General features: G+C 38.7%; 1 protein-coding gene across 11 annotated transcripts in view; it reads right to left on the bottom strand.

The window, feature by feature from the left end:
* Window positions 1-10,338, bottom strand: part of ZNF484 (zinc finger protein 484) — a 43,422-nt gene that overhangs the window by 11,059 nt on the left and 22,025 nt on the right. Inside the window, exon 2 of one of the 11 annotated variants that reach the window (XM_077911250.1) lies at window positions 506-682. The exons of the other annotated variants lie outside the window; for them this stretch is intronic. The gene's annotated coding sequence lies outside the window, so the exon portion shown is untranslated. The remainder of the gene's footprint in view (window positions 1-505; window positions 683-10,338) is intronic. 11 annotated transcript variants of the gene reach the window in all.

Raw genomic sequence — 10,338 nt, 5'->3', positions numbered from 1 at the left:
CAGAGATTCCTGACTATCAGTGCATCCCATGGGGAAAATGCACCACCCCTGCACAATCAGACTCTTGTGTATACACTGTGCTCTCAGCAATGCCGTCCAGCCTGGCCTAGCAGTCCGATACCTTCTGCTCATGGACCAGCTATGAAAAGGGACAGAGCCCCCAAAAAAGCTAGACAAGTCGCAGACAAACAGACCTGGCCAGTAACCAGAGAGAAAAACAAAGAGTCAAAAGTTAAAAAAGAGAGAGAGAGAGACAGCAAAAGTGAAGTCTCAAGGCCTCTTGGAGATCACTCCAGGAGTCATGAAAATATATGATTAGGCTTAACCCATGGGTTTCTACTGCTGAATTCCCAACACTAATAGGGAAGAAACCTTTCAGCATCTCTGAGCAAGGCTTTCCTAGTATGGGTTTATCGGACTGTTGAAACCTCCAAGCTCACTCTTAGGTAAGGTCAGAAGAACACACAGCAGGGTCTTGGGAAAAGAGGCTCTAAACAGTGTTAACCTTAAAAATAAAACTGTGGGGATGCCTAGGTGGCTCAGCGGTTAAACCTCTGCCTTTGGCTCAGGGCATGATCCCGCGGTCCCCGGATCGAGTTCCTCATGGGGCTCCCTGCATGGAGCCTGCTTCTCTCTCTGCCTCTGTCTCTGCCTCTCTCTTTCATGAATAAATAAATAAAATCTAAAAAAAAAAAAAAAAAGTATGTGAGTCTATATTCTTGTTATCTTTATTATTCTTAATCCTTCAACCACTAATTCATCTATTTTCGCTTCCTCATCAATCACTGTGTCCTAAATATCAATTGATTCATGTAGAGTAAAGCTATTTTTTTAAAGATGTATTTATTTGAGGGGATCCCTGGGTGGCTCAGCGGTTCAGTGCCTGCCTTTGGCCCAGGGTGTGATCCTGGAGGCTCGGGATCAAGTCCCGCGTCAGGCTCCCGGCGTGGAGCCTGCTTCTCCCTCTGCCTGTGTCTCTGCTTCTCTCTATCATGAATAAATAAATAAAATCTTTTAAAAAATAATAAATAAAAATATATTTGAGAAAGAGCACACATCTGTGAGTGGCGATGGGGGAAGTAACAAAGGTGGAGGGAGAGGAACAAGCTAACTCCACACCAAGTGCAGAGCCTGAAGCAGGGCTCAATCTAATGACCCCAGATCATGTCTTCAGCTGAAATCAAGAGTCAGTTGCTGAACCAACTGAGCCACCGAGCACCCCTAGAGTAAAACTATTATAGCTTCATTCATTCTGACTTAGCCAACTGACAAAAAATGTCTATGATTCAATCCTTTGTTCTAGTTTGGGGTGCAGAGATATATGTGCTCAACAGGAGGCATGTAACAAGTGAAAGGAATAGCTGCCTGATTCAGGGCCTGAAAGTCTTCCATCAGAACCTGTCCTCTCTCTTCAGCAGTATGAAGTTTGTAACCAAATTCATGGCTGCCCCTGAACAACAGCCTCATTTATGGTGAGGTGAAGCCAAGTAATTCAGTTTTTACCAGTCAAATGGGAGTAAAAATTATGTTTGTTGTGACAAAGCCCATGTCTTAAGGATATAGGCGTGTGTCCACAACCCTCTTCTCTTCCTGCTGACTGTATTCCAGACTGTGGCACCCAGCTCTGTGGCTGGTAATGTCATAAGCACAGTTTAGAAATCTATGGCCCCCAGACTAAATCCAGGCCTCCACCCAAAAGCTAGAAATGGATTTTACATTTTTGAATGGTTAAAAAAAAAAATAAAAGAATTACATGACACATGAAAAATACATGAAATCCAAATTTCATATATTTAATAAATATATAATAAAGTTTTTATTGTTCTTTTATTTTATTACTCATTCATTGATGTAGTACCTATAGCTGTTTTGGGGCAACAACAGCAAAACCAAGTAGTAATGACAGCAATCATATGGCTCACAAAGCCTGAAATAATGACGTCCGAGCCTTTACAGAAAATGTTTGCCAACCTCTGCTCTAGGGGATGGCCGTGTAATGACTTGGAAGCTGTCATGTGATGCTGGGCCAATGTTTATGTTCACTATGTTTATGTTCACTATTTCTTGGGGTCTCTTGGTGATAGGAGCTTGGCTTTCTCCAATACACTATTCTTGCCCAGAATAAGATCATTAATATTCCAAATTCTGGAAGAGCATATAAGACATAGTAACTTCTCAGTAAATATTTATATAAAAAATAGATACTATTATCTTATTCTACTAGAGTTCTTGAATATAGACACAGTCTAACCTCATATGCATTTTCTTCTGCCTCCAGGGCCCTGTCATGTCCCAGGACATATTCTTTAGATGCTATTTTATATTTTTACTCACACACATTAATGGCTTTTATTAATCCTAAGAACATCTAATAATGGAATCCTGAACATGGATTTTGATCTTTGGCAATCTTTCATATTCTTTAGCTTACAAACCTATTATTATTTTTTTTTACAAACCTATTATTACATCTGACAACATTTACATTACTATCAACAATGTTCAGTGTAAAAATTTATTTACGTACTAAAAAGTTTAATTATTCCTGTTACCACTGATTCAACTGCTATTTCAGTAAAATAAAGCATCATAATTTCAGGTCAATAAAATGTGAATATGCAAACTATCTTCCCACTTGTCACTAAAGTCTCTTTTATTGCTAAATCTAAACATATACAGTTGACCCTTAAACAACACAGGTTTGTACTGCATGGGTCCACTTATGCATGGATTTTTTTCAAAAAACACAGTAAAGTACTATAAATTTATTTTCCTTATGATTTTCTAATTACATTTTCTTTTCTCTAGCTTAATTTGTTGTAAGAATACTGCATGTAATACATCTAACATGCAAAATATGTGTTAAATGACTGTTTATGTTACCAATAAGGCTGCTGGTTAACAGAAGACTATTAGTAGCTAGGTTTTGGGGCAAAGTTACATGTGGATTCATAACTATATGAAGGGTCACATAGCCTCACGCTGTCCATGGATCAACTATATTTTTTTCCCCATTCAGCTATTTTTTCTGATCCTCTGTTCCTATTCAAAATTCATTATTCTTTCACAGATCATCTGGGGTCCTTCTTTTCTTTAACTCAAAAACAAAGACCAGATATTCTGAGCCACTCATATTCATACTTAATTGGCACATATGTGCACTGTAACCAACGCTTAATGCACAATGGCTGACATTTTAAACATTTCATGCAGTTCTTTTTCCTTTCCTAATATAATTATTGGCCCTTAGAATTGTTCCTAGCAGAAAAAATTTTTACATTGTTCACAAAGAGAAAAATAACCTCCTCAGCTCATCACATAAATTCAAGAATTTAATTTTGTTAAATAATTCTCTACAGAAACATTTAAATGAAAAACGGGGAGAAGATTCAGTTATCACATAATTTAATGTAGTTTTGTCTGTTTCTGTGGACTGCTGAATTAGAAAAGGAAAAAGCCATGTATGCTGTACTGGTCATGTACACACTCAAGGGGAAGTGAAGACTAAACAAAAGAATAAGTATCTGAATAGGCAGACAGATTGCAAAACAAATAGATGCAGGGGGATCATTAAAAAACATTAGAACAGGGCAGCCTGGATGGCTCGGTGGTTTAGCACTGCCTTCAACCCAAGGCATGATCGTGGAGACCCTGGGTAGAGTCCCACGTCAGGCTCCCTGCATGGAGCCTGCTTCTCCCTCTGCCTGTGTCTCTGCCTCCCAATCTCTTTCCCTCTCTCTTATGAATAAAATCTTAAAAAAAAAAAATTAGAACAAAGTAAACATAATCATGGGCACTAAACACAGACAATATGAATTGCAAATCTGAGGCAATATGAATTGCAAACTACTTTCTTTAGTTTACAAACCCACTGAGAGAAATATTTTTCAGGTGTTATATAATAGGCAGTACATTTAGTGTGGCTCCATACAGCTATGACAGGATAAACACGGTGTTTGTTTGTTTGTTTGTTTGTTTATTTATTTATTTATTTATTTATTTACTTATTTAGAAAGCGTGAGTACAAGCGGGGAGAGGGGCAGAGGGGAAGGGACAGGTACGAGGAGACTTGGTGCTGAGCATGGAGACTGATGTGGGGCTCAATCATGACCTGTGCCAAAATCAACAGTCAGAAGCTCAGCCAACTGAGCCACCTAGGCACTCCAAAGATGGTGTTTTAAGCAGTGAAATCTATTAGTAGCACCTAAGATAAACTAGTGAAAAAAGCAGGGTGGGGAGGATTAGCCCATCCAAATAGGGTTAGAATAACCTAAAAGCATGAGAAAATATAGACATGGTTTTGAGTAATATCACAGGAAAGTAAGAGGAAGAGGGCATCCAAATTATATTTTTTAGAAGATAAACGTTACTATAAAGGGCAGAAAGAATTATTTGAGAAGATGAGCCATAGGGAAAATAAAAAACTGCCAAGAGAACCTGACAAAATTTTGAAAAGAGAGTGCTCTGCCTTTAGCATGCTGTACTATACCTGCTCTTCCTTCCCATAACTGGCCACCTGATGGGCCCTTATATGCAAAAGCTATCACTCATTACCCTGAGTATTCTATACAAGGGCCAATGGCTGCTTGAGACACACACCAATGGTGACACCGTATTTGTTTCCCTGAGCCAAGCCTAATGCTGGTCACAAGTTATGTGGGAACTGAGACACTTAATTCAATCTGAGACACACATCTGTCCCTAAATGCTAATAACTTTCAAGTGGGATGGTTATATATATGATAGAGGCTTATAGGACTTATGAAATGCAGCATAAAGCAGTTCAGCTCAAAGTATGTAGTCATCAGCAGGCAGGGGAGCCTGATATTAAGAGAAGAAAAAGACTCCTGTGGTGGTAGGGACCGTCTAGACATCCTACTCACTGAACCATCTGTTAAGTCATCTGTAGAGGAAGAATGGACCCCCACTCCAATTTGGTTCAGATGTCAAGAGTGATTATGCAACACACACACCAATAAGGTATGAAACCATTTGTTACTTAGTAATGAAATTTTTTTTTTTTTTTTTTTTTTTTAGTAATGAAACTTTCAAGGGAGAGCTCCCAAGCAGGCTCAAAGTAGATTGAGAGAGAGGAAAAGGACTGGGTTTTTTAATGGTGTTTGCAGAGTGAGGCCAGGCTGACTGCTCCTATGCAGCTTCCCATCAGCACCAAGGGAGGGAGCACTTGGGCTTTCTTATTGGTTTGCCTAGATGTGAGACTGAAGGATGAGACTTAGAGGATGTCAGCAGTCAAACATGGAAAATGAACTCAGATGTGACACCTAAAGCAAAGCTACAAAACCCAAATCGGGGCATCCCAGGTGTCTCAGCAGTTTAGCACCGCCTTCAGCCCAGGGCGTGATCCTGGAGACCCAGGATCAAGTCCCACGTCAGGCTCCCTGCATGAAGCCTGCTTCTCCCTCTGCCTCTCTTTCTCTCTCTCTCTCTAATAATAAATAAAATCTTAAAAAAAAAAAATCAACAAGTAGAACTAAAGCTAAAAAGCTTCTGCAACAGTAAAAGAAATAGACAACAAAATGAAAATACATGGAATGGGAGAAGATATTTACAAACCATATACCTGATAAGAGGTTAATATCCAAAATATATCTTAAAAACTCACACCTCAAGAGCAAAAAATCAAATAACCCAATTAAAAAATGGGCAAAGGACAAGAATTCTCTATCCAGCAAGGCTATTGTTGAAAATAGAAAGAGGACTAAAGAGGTTCCTAGACAAACAAAAACTGAAGGAGTTCATAACCACTAAACCAGTTGTGCAAGAAATATTAAAGGAGACTCTCAGAACACCTGGGTGGCTCATTAAGCGTCTGCCTTTAGCTCAGGGTGTAATCCTGGAGTCCTGGGATTGAGTCCCGCATTGGGCTCCCTGAATGGAGCCTGACTACTCCCTCTGCCTCTGTCTCTGCCTCTGCATCTCTCCTGAATAGATAAATAAAATCTTTTAAAAAAAAAAAAAAAAAAAAAAAAACACTCTCAGTGGACAGAAGAGGCCAAAAGTGACAAAGACTAGGAAGGAACATAGAAAATCTCCAGAAATAACAACAAAACAAATAATAAAATGCTACTAAATACATATCTATCAATAATCACTCTGAATGTAAATGGAATAAACTCTCCAATCAAAAGATACAGGGTGTCATAATGGATAAAAAGCAAGACCCATCTATATGTTGCCTATGAGAGACTCATTTTAGACCTAAAGACACCTGCAGATTGAGAGTGAGGGGATGGAGAACCATTAACCATGTGAATAAATGTCTAAAGAAAGCCAGAGTAGCAGTACTTAAAGCAGACAAACTAGATTTTAAACCAAAGACTAGGGGCACCCAGGTGGCTCAATCAGTTAAGTGTCCAACTCCTGATTTCAGCTCAAGTCATGATCTCAGGGTTGTAAGACTGAGTCCTTCATTTGGCTCATGTGCTGGGCATGGAGCCTGCTTGGGATTCCTCTCACCTTCTGTCCACTAAAAACGTAAAATAAAATACAAACCAAAGACAATAACAAGAGATGAAGAAGAAGAATACCATATCATAATTAAGGGGTCTATCCATCACAAGATCATGTAATACTTATGCCCCCAACCTGGGAGAATACCCTTGGCACCTGAGTGGCTCCAGTCGTTAAGCATCCGCCTTGGGGTCGGGTAGTGATCTCAGGTCCTGGGATGGAGTCCCACATCAGGCTCCCTGTTCAGCAGGGAGTCTGCTTCTCCCTCTCCCTCTGCCCTTTCACTTCCCTCCACTAGTGCTCGCTCTCTCTTGCACTCTCTCTCTCTCTCAAATAAAGAAAAAAATAAAATCTAAAAAGAAAGAAAGAAAGAAAGAAGAAAGAGAGAGAGAGAGAGAGAGAGAGAGAAAGAAAGAAAGAAAGAAAGAAAGAAAGAAAGAAAGAAAGAAAGAAAAAAGAAAAAAGAAAGAAAGAAGAAATAGGTGATGGGGATTAAGGAGTGCTCTTGTGGTGAGCACTGGGTGCTAAATAAATGTTGACTATATTGTACTGCTGAAGTAATATGACACTGTAGGTTAACTACTGGAATTTAAATAAACACTGAAAAAATATAAATAAATATCATCTAAATCAGAAAATAAATGGGTGAAGGACCTGAGTGGATATTTCTCCAAAGAAGATATGTAAAAAGGCTGACTGGTACATGAAAAGATGCTCAATCACCATTAGGGGAATGTGAATTAAAACTACAAGAGGGGATCCCTGGGTGGCTCAGTGGTTTGGCGCCTGTCTTTGGCCCAGGACGCGATCCTGGAGTCCCGGGATCGAGTCCCACGTCAGGCTCCCAGCATGGAGCCTGCTTCTCCCTCCTCCTGTGTCTCTGCCTCTCTCTCTCTCATAAAAAATAAATAAATAAATATTAAAAAAAAATACTACTATGAGAGGGCAGCCCCAGTGGCGCAATGGTTTAGTGCCGCCTGCGCCGCCTGCAGCGTGATCCTGGAGACCCTGGATCGAATCCCACATCAGGCTCTCTGTATGATGCCTGCTTCTCCCTCTGCCTGTGTCTCTGCCTCTCTGTCTAAATAAATAAATAAATAAGTAAATAAGTAAATAAATATCTTAAAAAAAAAACTACTATGAGAGGTGGGGTGCCTGAGTGGCTCAGTGGTTAAGCGTCTGCCTTGGGCTCAGGGTGTGATCCAGGGATCTGGGATGGAGTCCCACACCAGGCTCCTTGCAGGAACCTTGCTTCTCCCTCTGCCTATGTCTCTGCCTCTCTCTGTGTCTCTCATGAATAAATAAATTTTAAAAATCTTAAAAAAAAATACAATGAGAGGGGCGCCTAGGTGGCTCAGTGGTTGAGGGTCTGCCTTTGGCTCAGGGCTTGATCCCAGACTCCCAGGATCAAGTCCCACATTAGGCTCCCTGCACAGAGCCTGCTTCTCCCTCTGCCTGTGTCTCTGCCTCTCTGTGTCTCTCATGAATAAATAAAATCTTAAAAAAAAAAAACTACAATGAGATACCACCTCATGCCTGTTAGAAATTTCCATCTTCAAAAAGACAAAAAGATAAATAAATTTAAAAAAAAAGACAAAAGATAACAAATGCTGGCATGGATATGTAGAAAAGGGAATTCTTATGTACCATTGGTGGGATTGTAAACTGGAGTAGCCACTATATATAGAGGATCATCAATAATTAAAAATAGAACTACTATATGATCTAGCAATTCCACTTCTGGGAATATATCCAAAGGAAAAAAAATGCTAATTTGAAAAGATATTTGCAACCCCACATTCACTATAGATATATTTGTAATAGTCAAGACATGGTAACTTAAGTGTCCATCAATGAACGAATGAATAGATAAAGTTGTAATGTATATATACAATGGAATATTATTCAGCCATAAAAAAATAAGGAAATCCTACCATTTGCAACAACGTGGGTGGATCCTGAAAACATTATGCTAAGTGAGATTAAGTCAGCGAAAGACAAATACTACATAGTCTCACTTACATGTGTAATCTAAAAAAAAAAAAAAAAAACAAATTGGGCAGCCCGGGTGGCTCAGCAGTTTGGTACCACCTTCAGTCCAGGGCATAATCCTGGAGACCTGGGACTGAGTCCCATATCAGGCTCCCTGCGTGGAGCCTGCTTCTCCCTCTGCCTGTGTCTCTGCGTGTTTCTGTGTCTCTCATGAATAAATAAATAAAATCTTAAAAAAATAAATAAATAAAAATTAATAATAAAAAACTCAAATTCATAAAAAAGGAGATCAGACTTGTGGTTACCAGAGGCAGAGGGCCTCGGAGAGAAAGTGGAGGGAGGTGGTCAAAGGTACAAGCCCCCAGCTATAAGTGCTAGGGATATGATGCACAGCACAGTGACTAGAGCTAACACTGCTGTACAGCATATAGAAAAGCTGTTAAGAGTAGATCCTAAATTCTCATCAAAAAGAAAAAACAATTTCCCCCTTTTTTCTTTTTTTTTAATTGTATCTGTATGAGAAGATGGATTTATCTGAGCCTATGGTGGTAATCATTTCATAATATATGCAAATCAAATCATGTAGTATGCCTTAAATTTATACAGTGATATTTATCAGTTATTTCTCATTAAAACTGGAAAGAGTAATAAAGTCAGAATCTATTACTAGATACATGATGAGATTTTCAAAATATTTTACTAGAGAAACACAAAGTAGTAATTTAGAAATTATAATCTATTGGATTGGCCAAATTATTAGAAATTATTAGAAACAGAGGCAGGGATACAGAAAAACTGATATTCTTGTATTGTATTATAGAAGGACATATCTAATCTAGAAAATAATGTGGTCATACTCCATCAAATAAAATATTATAACCCAATTATAGGCAATCCTATTACTCTTTCCAAAGAAATTCTCATCCCCAAAGAATAGTTCATGAAGAAATTTATTACAATACTAATTGTAATAGTGGGAAGCTGGGCAAGTAAAATGTGATATATATCCAAAGTATGGAAGGATATGCATCAGTTAGGAGCAATGAATTTTTCTAAAAAACACTTTGCAACATGAATCAATTTGGTGCTAAGAGGAAAAAAATAAACTGAGTAGGACATACAGCATAGTACCATTTCTACAAATTAAAAAGTATCAACAATTTAAATTTTACAAATACCCTACAAATTCAAGGATAGATAGCAAGCATATCAACTACATGAGAGCAGTTACCTCTAAGGATAACAACAAACATGAGGAGTGAGAGTTAAAAGGGAAAAACAAAAAAACAAAATGGGGGGTTAAATACATTATGATAAAATTAAATAAAAACTAAGGAATACAATCAACTCAATTTCCTGTTAACAAAGTACAACTTTTTGTAAAATGTCAAAGTAAATTAGTTAGAAAGATCAACTCAGTGTTGTATTACACTAGCCAAATAAAAAGAAAATGTCAGAACACATAACTACTAGTGTCCTATTTAGCAAAAAGCTGCCCCCTACATGTAGTAATGGTACCCTCAAAGTTGACAGAGGAGAGGCATCGGAGATAATAAAGGAAGGCTATCTCTAAATGGCAATTCTGAAACACTCAGGGAAAGAGAGAAAATGAAAAACAACTTACAAGAATATGTCCCACAGTAATTTTTTAAAATGGTGAAACATGGGGATCCCTGGGTGGCGCAGTGGTTTGGCGCCTGCCTTTGGCCCAGGGCACGATCCGGGAGACCCTGGATCGAATCCCACGTCGGGCTCCCGGTGCATGGAGCCTGCTTCTCCCTCTGCCTGTGTCTCTGCCTCTCTCTCTCTCTCTGTGTGACTATCATAAATAAATAAATAAAAATTAAAAAGAAAAAATAAAATAAAAAATAAAAT

Source organism: Canis aureus, chromosome 1 (assembly GCF_053574225.1).
Source record: "Canis aureus isolate CA01 chromosome 1, VMU_Caureus_v.1.0, whole genome shotgun sequence".
In the NCBI taxonomy this organism is placed as follows: domain Eukaryota; kingdom Metazoa; phylum Chordata; class Mammalia; order Carnivora; family Canidae; genus Canis; species Canis aureus.
This window is presented reverse-complemented; position numbering and strand designations above follow the sequence as displayed.